A 9,858-nucleotide genomic window follows, 5' to 3' on the forward strand; every position below is an offset into this window, starting at 1 on the left:
TGGCACGTGAATTTCTCATTAGACAATAAAAGTGCCCGAAAATAATGAACTGCGGCAGCGCAGAGTGTCGGAACCACAAATAACTTGTTTGTCTTATCTCTATCGATCGGGGACCACTCTTCCATTCCAACAGTCGAAACGACCGGCCACAACAGTCCTGTCTTGGTCGTGTCGGCGCAAGCCTTTTCTGTGAAGTGATCCGAGCAGATGCAGTAGCCACCGTGCATTTGCACCCATGCCAGTTTCGCCAGGTATCCTCTTTTAGAGTTCCACCATACGACACACTTGGAAAACGCGCGAAATATCACAGTGAACACGGATAAACCACACACAAAATCGAAACTGAAGGTGAGATTACGAAGAAGCTACGAGAAAAGCCTGTCGTTCTAGGCACACATTGAAAAGCGAAGCGTACGTCGGTCGTCAGCTAGGTAACTCGAGCTTGCAATTCAAAAAGCAAATGGTGACTGCAACGCAATTTTTCTTTCTGCCCCGTTCATGAATATTTAAAGATGCTAACTGACGACAAAAACTGGCCATCGGAATGCCGTCCAGCCAAACCAGTTTGTGGAGCAAAAGTTTACGTGCATTCGGCAAACATAAACTGCAAGTTTTGTTTTCGCAGAAAAGGTGAAGATCGACCGCCCGCCAACATCGAAGCGAAGTTTCCGTCTGCGCGTGAGCTATCGCATCAATCGGCTTGTGAAATAACGGTCAGGTAGCTTCAGGTTCTTACAAGATCACTGAAAAAGGCGCTACGCCAAACGGAAAAATTATGCCCACTACAAAGCAAGCGTGGAAGATCTATCGTTCCATCCTGCAACTAACTTTCTGATAAGGATAGAGCTTGCTTCTTTGTAACGACTGACGAAAAGGCGTGCTTACCTGTCGTCCGCTGGGAAGCTGAAAAATTTCGCCTTGCTTGTGGCAGCCGAAGCGATAGGAACGAAAGCGCCACCCGTTAGCTCAACGAAGGATGCGACTAAGTAAAGGTATATTACGTTAACAATAGAAAATAGCCAAAAACACATTTTATTTGTACACATAATTGCATCACTTTATTGTTATGCACTTTAAAAAGACAAACAGACATATACAAATGTTAACGAATTTTCGCTTGGCTACCAGCGTCATGGCGACACTCTATTTCCAATACCGAAACTAACTGAAGTGTCCGGCCCCTGCTGTGTCCGGTAATCGAACCCACGACTTCGCACTCAGTGGCCCAAAGCCACGGCCAACAAGCCAACGCGGAGGGTGAAAGCGTCTTACCCTATTCTGCACGGTGATCGCGATGTCTGTCCGCTGCAGGCTGCATACCCCGCATTTCAGTACTCGTGTATCTCCTGTACTTAGATTGCGCGTCTTGGGCTGATCCCTGGGAGATGTCCAGATGTTCTAACCGCTGAAGTGCCGCTGAAGTATACCATGTTTACGAAACGCTGTTCATGTGCCGCGCTCGCCGTGCAAGCTTCTATTCGTTTTTTTTTTTTTTAACCACTGAGACTGTGGGAAGTCTCCCGTACACAACAGCGCCAAGCGAGTGCAATGAAAAGTATGCGATAGCGCTAAAGAGCTCGCTTCTAAGAAATTCCGGTGTCAGCCTCTTTGGCTGTAAGCGAGAAATCGCGAAAAATGCAAATAAAAAATTCACCGACGATTACGATACTGCCTAATACGAATTCTGAGCGCAGCTGTTTCGGTGTTTTGATTTTGCGATAAGTTGAGGCAAACAGTTTCAGAGAGACATGTATGTACGCACAGTTGCATACCCCGCCGTGAGTGGCGTAACTGGCGCGGACAATTACGTGCAGCCCACTTCACATCAACCGCCACAGACTGCCTTCCGCCGGAATGCCGCGGAAGGCAGCGCGTGGGCGCGTTCCACAACAGCCACCGCGGACAGGCCTCCGTTCATGCAGCGCTTTATTTCCATATATGGTATCGGTGGACGCCCTGGCTGCATACCTTAGTGATGACGTCATTGGCGACCCCACGACGGCACGCACTACTGCGGCGCCGCAAGTGGTCGCCGCGGAACCTGTCGTATCGCCACTGTCTTCCCTCCTCGTCGCGCTCTCCTCGCTATCGCCGTCTTCCATCCTCCGCTGCGCTTCGCGTTCGCTCTCTTTCGTCCTCGCTCGCTCTGCAGGTTACGACGACGACGCTCAACGCAGGAACGGGCGCCTAAGAGCTGCTCTTTAGGAGAACGGATGTATACGTTTCATGTTGGGGCAACGTCAACTGTGTTTGAAGTTTTGGCTATCCGCAGTTGTACCAGTGTAACATTCGTTACATATTGTCACAGAAACTGCCAGCGCTCGAGTGCCATGCAAACCACTCTGTGCATTGCAGGCATCGCGAACCAAGCGAAACGCCGGCAGCCCCCTTACGGCGACCGAAGCCAGCCGCAGTGCACCTGCCAGCCCTGCATGCGCACGAACTCCGACCGAGGGGCCAGCGCGCGTGGCGGGGGAAGAAATATATCGACAGACTCCGCGTTCGCTCCCTTTCGTCCTCGTTCGCTCTGCCGGTTACCATGACATCGACGCCGCTGAACGCAATAACGGGCGCCTATGAGCTGCGCTCTAAGGTAAGCATGCTCCGCGCAGGAATTGAACCCGGGTCTTCTGCGTGGCAAGCACGTGTCCTACCACAGAGCCACGCCAGCACTTTTTCTTTCTTTCCTTCATGGTGTTTATTACAAATGTGCCTAATGTATGTGTACATAGCAAACAAAATACTCAAGACCGCCTCTACAAGCGTACAAGATGAGAATTTTGCATTGAGGGGCGGTTTGAAGGCCCAGCCATTAACAAGCGTGAGAAAGAAAGGGAAGAAAGAGCAAGAAAGATAGGAAGGGCAAGAAAGAAATACATAGAGAGAGAAAAAATAAATAGAAATGAAACAGAGACAAAAAAAGATCGAAAAAACACAGAAAAATAAAAATAAGGAGAGGAAGCAAGTGAGAGAAAAATAAAGAAAAACACGTGAAACTAACTGTTAAAGAATTTGATTTCTTCTTTATGAAAGTTAATTGACCGTTGGCTCAGCATGCACTACCACTAGTCGCTTTAAAGTTCCTAATTTGTGGTTACGCTTAGGGCTACAGTTCAACCATTACACAGATATAGTGGTGGCAAGCATGAAAATTATAACTTCCGGGCACCATCATTCACTAATTTTGTTCGTGTGTTCTGATGTGTTGTTACTACTTCGTTATAACGCTCATTGGGACGCGAATTTGCTATTATTAACGCAAAGGCCTTTCTTGGATAGGATGCAGCTACAGAAACGACTGTACCTTATGCTCTGGAACAAGTGCACTCTAGCATATGATATGGGAATGCGGGTTAAACACATCGATACGTGCCATCACGAAACCAAACTTCGAGCAGTGAGAAGCCAGCTGATGGCCTCAAGGCGTGAAGACCGGTAGCGTCTGGTGACCAGGGCCAAGCTGTCAGCCCAGGCCCGCGGCATCCCGAACTGGGGACGCCGCCCCATTTGGACGGCTCTGCCGTATGCTCTCTCTTAAATGAAGACTATTTCGACTACTAGGTTAGCGAAAGCGCGCACCCGGCTGGCGTCCGCAAAAGCCGTGTGCGCAAAGCACGTGACCTCTCCCATCGTTGCTGACGCTAGCGCCAACAACTCGGCGTGCGCTCTGCCATGTAGCAGCAACCACCTGGAACCGCGGCTTAGGAAATCAGCAGAAGGAGAAGTCACAACTCGAAGGAAAGAAGGAGGACTCATAGGAGAGTCGCAGTGAGTAAGTGACTAAGCGAACAAGAGCAAGAATAGGCGGCGCACTTCGTAAGAAACGCTTTAGGGATCACGAGCAGAAAAACAGCCCAAAAAATGACAGCAAGACGAGAGGACACAAAGTGTCGCCGTGGTTTGTGTCCTGTCTTCGTCCTGCATTTTTTGCGCTGTTATTCTACTCGTGATCACGAACCAGCCACTCCAAATGTCTACCCTATACTGCAGTTCAAACGTTTTCGTCTTTTAATCTCATAAAGTATGCTTACGCTCTAAGGAAAAAATCGGACACCCGGAAAGTATTTCTGCCGCACAACTATAATCGCCATCTGGCTTCCTCGCGTTTCCTTTCTTGAAAACCCGGATCTCGCCACTTTCCTATAAATATTCCTATATCACTCTGATAGCGCGCTCGCCGTTCGTGACCGGGAAGTGCATGGACCGCGGTGAGAACGCAAGGCAGGTGCGCTGACGATTATAGTTTTGCGGCAGAAATACTCCCGGAACACTAGATTTTCTTTAGGGTGTAGGATTTCTCTGTAACGTTTTTTTATTAGAAGCAGTAGTACCGATCGTAGCCATCCGTCTAATAATAATAGTAATCATCATCAATGATCATCACAATGTCGGATCCCTCCTCCCCTGATGAAGACGTGGATGTGCACCTGCGCGCCAATTAAGCATATATTCTCCGGCGCACTACAGTAAACAAAATTCACGCGTTGCTCTTACAGGACGAGCATCAAGAACAAAAGAGCGAAGAAGAGAGACAGTATATCTCCGATTGCACTTTATTGGTATCAAATTTCAGCGCCGTAACTCGTCACCCACGAAGACTTCTTTGCTGTGGACTCCATGGATGTAATGTGGAGACAACGTCCAACGTCTAGATGATCATGGTTAATGCTATAAACTGCGCAAGAACAGACACATTATTAGTTGAGCAGCATTTGAACTATCAGCAAGAGCTCTCGACTCACCATGCTTAGGCTTAAGGGAACTGGCTTAGCCGTGTTGGCAATGAAACCCTTGTAAAGGTCTGGAAGAAAAGGAAACAGTACAGACACGTGAGGTATAAAACAACAAAACCAAAGAAACCTGGATATATGAGGAGATTCAAAAGAAAGAAAGAAAGAAAGAAAGAAAGAAAGAAAGAAAGAAAGAAAGAAAGAAAGAAAGAAAGAAAGAAAGAAAGAAAGAAAGAAAGAAAGAAAGAAAGAAAGAAAGAAAGAAAGAAAGAAAGAAAGAAAGAAACGACTGCATAGATCTCTTTGCCGCATTGACGCAAATGATTTGAATGCACAAGTGACTTAACAGTGTCCCGAGGATATAATGCGGTGGTTGTAAAGTGTCGACATATGTTTCATTTTTAGAGCGCAGCTCTTAGCCCCCCGTTCCTGCGTCGAGCGGCGTCGCCGTTGGCGTCGGCGGCTTAACCGATCGAGCGAACGAGGACGAAAGAGAGCGATCGCGGAGTCTCGGTACGACGAGCCACTGGCCTCTAACCTCGTTTTCCTGCGCCTCCTCTACAGCAGACTTAAACCACATCATGTGGAGCGGCCCTAAGCACCCTCTCCCCCCTTTCCTGAAACGCTTAATTTCTAGTGAGGATCAGTGGGAGGCTGCCTTGGACATCTTGAGGCCCGACATTCAGGAGGCCATCCTGGAGTGGGCTGAGAGGGTAGAAGGGCCTGCTTCAAGTAGCCCCCCCCCCCTTCCATTCCTGTCCTATTGCCCCCTTCCTTTTAACTAGGGTCAAATAAAGTTGTTCATTCATTCATTGCTAAAACACGTTGGTGGGCTAGTTGGTTTGCATTCATGAATGAATGAGTTGTAAAGAGTTACAATATCTTGATTTGTCGCGATAACATAACTTTGCTATGTCATGATGGTACTGTGTACACGTGCTCGGTTCAACAATATTATCCACTGAATGTTATTTTGTTTCTGTTGCTTCCATTCGCTCGGTATATATTTATCGGTTCGTGAGAAAATAAAACATCAGTTGAAAGTAGCGCTGTGTCCTTCTCGGTTTTCTTCTACGTCTTCGTCTGTCGCGCTTACTCACTATTCATTCATTCATTCATTCATTCATTCATTCATTCATTCATTCATTCATTCATTCATTCATTCATTCTTCCTCCGTCACGCGCGCTGGCCCCTCGGTCGGAGCTCGTGCGCATGCAGGGCCAGCACGTGCGTTTCGATGGGTTCACGACCTCTGCAATGCACAGAGTGGTGTGCGTAGCACTCGAACGCGGTCGGCGTTTCGCTTGGCGTGTGCGTAACTGTGTTTGAAGTTTGCGCTATCCGCAGTTGTAGCAATGCAACGTTCGTTACATATTCCCACAGAAACTAACAGGGCTCGAGTGCTACGCACACCACGCTGTGCACTGCAGGCGTCGCGAACCAAGCGAAACGCCGACAGCGCTCATGTGCTACGCACACCATGGACTCTGTGCAATGCGGGCGTCGCGAACCAAGCGAAATACCGACCGCCCCGTTACGACAAGCGAAACCAGTCGCAGTCCACGTGCCAGCTCTGTATGAGCACGAGCTCTACTACAACCGAGGGGCCAGCGCGCATGACGGAGGAAGAAAGCGAGGTTAGAGGCCAGTGGCTCGCGATATCGACAGACTCGACATTCGCTGTCTTTCGTCCTCGTTCGCTCTATCGGTTACGCCGCTGGCGCCAGCCAACGGCGACGGCGCTCAACGCAGGAGCGGGCGCCTAAAAGCTCCGCTCTAAAAACGACAGTTGAAATCTACTAGGAATCGTTCTCGTGCCCCTTCATATAAAAGTATTAATAATAGTGTCCAATTATCAATAATTTCTCTAGCATATTTAGCCCTTCCTTAATTGAAACGCTACGTTTTGTCGTCCATAGGTCTCACAACTTCATAAATGCGGCTTCCCCCACTTTCCACACCATGCCAAGAGTCCAACGTAGCGGCAAGGGTTAGCGCCCGCTGTTTCGCTCTGCGAGTGGTATGCAGAACCGTAGGGACAAAAGTATCCAGGAGACGGGCTCCGCGGCAAATGCGAATCCCTGCTCCTTTAATTCACGATCTTTCCAATTTATTGCATGACTGTGTTGGTTCGAGCAACTACTGCAGGCTGAAAAAATTTAATTACAGAGACTATGTTCTCATGCCAAGCCTCAAGCCTCATGCATTCTCATGCCGACACTATGTTCTCATTCAGATTCGCCGAAAATCTCGTGTACTGAGCAGTTTTTGTCCCCGACAGGACAGGTTGTAGGCAACTAGCTTCTATTAAGGCGAAAGCCTTAGACGCCTCATCAAACGCGAAATTTGACCGTCGGCGTCCCGCGTAGGCGGAATCTCGCGTCCTGCGGCGGCGGGGACGAGTGATGCTAAATGTCATCACGGAATGACGTCATCATCATCGCATCATAGGTTGGCCGAAGGCGGTCCGATCGTGGAGGCAATGCAAATGGGAGAATCGAAGTACTTCAGCGATCCCTCTGGACAGATGCTAATTACCAGTATGGACCACTTTACAAGATTGACCCATCGTGTAACTTTGACATGCCGCGAGACCTAAACAGGCAAGATGAAACATGCCTGCACCGCATCAGACTGAACGTCGCATACACCAACTACTTCAGGAGCAAGATAAGGCTGTCGGACTCACCAATGTGCGTCCAATGCAACGTCCAAGAAGATCTACATCATGTTCTTTGTGAATGCAAGCGATACGCATCAGAGAGACAGTCTCTGAATGCAGCCTTGCATGTTCAACGGGGATCGTGCTTAGAGTTGCGACATGTTCTGGGCCCATGGCAAAGCAGCACCTGTGCGCTACGTTCCACGAAAGCGCTGTTGAATTTCTTGCGGGCCACGAGCCTGAGCAAAACTTTGTAAACTTGTGTGACTGTATGTGTTATGTGGTTATCACTGTATATATCATAATCGTCACCCAGCACCTGGAGTAGCATGTCAGGCGAACAGCCAGGCAAACATCTCCAGCTTCATTAAAATGTTTATCTCTCTCATGCGAAGAACCCAGTGCAGCTTTGAGATTTCAAAAAATAAATAAATAAATAAGCGGCCTCTATTAATAACTGCGAAGTAATGAAATTCACCCGTATTGAGCGGCGAATTTGAAACCGAAACTCGGAAGTTCTCCTGAGACGTCCAAAATGAGTGAGCGTTGTTATACCAACCCCCAACCGACTTCGTTGTGGGTGAGCGGGCTGCGCTTGCAATTATAGCACGCGTGGTCCACATACGCTAACGAACGCGGAACAACTACACCTCTGTAATCATTGTCTTGAACAGTGACGTCATTCTGGTCGTCCACTTGTTGCGCCCATTGATGCTTCGGTTTCGGTTTCGCCGTTGAATTTGGTTGAATTTTATATGCCGCAATAATTATTAGAGGCCGCTTTTCCCATATCTCAAGGCTGCGATGGTTTCTTTGCATGAAGAACTTCAATTCTCTCATTTGACATAACCGCCGAACTCCACTAATTAAAAAGTTAATTAGGTTAACTTTTGTAATTACTGTGTCAAATGATGCCTTTAATCATCTTAGGATGCCGACCACTGCAGAAGAAGCAATTGTGAAGGCAGCTAGCAATAGCATTTTTCTGATTTTTGAGGATTTTGGACAGATTTCTTGAAACACCCGGTATACGCAAAAACACCACAAATAAGCACAGAATATATTCTACGCACTTATCATGCACGCTAGCCTCAGACGAAAAGTAATGAAATCCATGAATTCCATTCGTTTTTCTGAGCCACATCTCCGAGCGAGGATCTTCATCACGACCGTGTCAAGGTCGACATCTGAAAAACACAACAGTACAACGGGTAGACTGCATGTAAGTACGGTTTTCGCAGCTACAGAATCTGCAGTTACGCATTACGATACGTATGATGAGACCACGCAACCAGTCAGACCGCTTGAAGTGCTCTGTCGTGGGGATGGTCAGGGTTGCCACTGACTTTCGAGAAAATGTCGCCAAACGACGAGCAAAAAGTCGCCAAAAGTCGCCATTTTTTTACAAATTTCGCCAAAAAAGTCGCCATCCTAGATATGTGCGGCATACATAGTAATCAAACTTTCCACTCACGTATAGCTCGGTAGAATTTAAATTATATTGACGTTTCTCAATGCTAGTCGTATCGCCCGCTTCACCATGGGAGTGCATGGTGCTGCTTCTCCGACTAGCCGCAAGATGTGCGTGGTGGCGCAAGGGTGAATGAATGAAGCGCTCATGATATCCTTCCATCCCTGTCGGCTCGTTTCAAAGCTAAAGGTGTGGTAAACCTTGGGCGAAAACCGTGAAAGCGCTGTTTGTAGGCAGCTTTACGTACCCTTATATGAATTAAAAAGATTAAAAGGTTCATTGACGGTAACACGACAGAATTCTTGCAGGAACCGATCATTAGTGAGACTTACACTTTTTAAGTGTGAACTGATATGATAAAGGACGCCACCGACCCTATCTTATAGTCACTTACATCTACACGTGTCAATCCGATGCGTTAATAATGAACAGGTAGACAATGTAGAATGTTTATAGCAATTGTTTTCATTGCACACGCTCACCGAGAGCAGTGGAAAATGCCTCGATAAATAAGCTAAATTGGGGGTACTGCAACAGTGAATAAGTCGCCAAGCTATTCAGAACAGTTGGAGCTTTGGCGGAACAAATGGTCGGAACACGCGGCCAACCCTTCGTCTAGCCCCTTCAGAAGCGAAACTTTAGAGAAGCTTAAACCACCTAAAGCTATATACTTATAGTCAAACACTGCCCCCTCGCGGTTTGCGAGGCAGTCCGCTGACTTACATTTTGCTAAAATGTCGCTGGGGGACATTCGAGTACCTGCTGAAATTAGATGAATTCATAGGCGTCCGGAGGGGGGTGCAAGGGGGGGCAGCTGCCCCCCCCCCCTTGGAATTTTGGATAATAATTTTCTATGCAGTAGCAGTAAGCTACACAGCTTGATTAGCACACTCCAGTCCCGCATATCTGCGTGAAACATCATTCAGGATTACCAGCCAACAATGCACGTTACATCTTGCCGGTCATGTCACGGCAATGAAACAAAAGCAACCTA

The sequence above is a fragment of the Rhipicephalus sanguineus genome, chromosome 4 (assembly GCF_013339695.2).
Source record: "Rhipicephalus sanguineus isolate Rsan-2018 chromosome 4, BIME_Rsan_1.4, whole genome shotgun sequence".
Classification (NCBI taxonomy): Eukaryota; Metazoa; Arthropoda; class Arachnida; order Ixodida; family Ixodidae; genus Rhipicephalus; species Rhipicephalus sanguineus.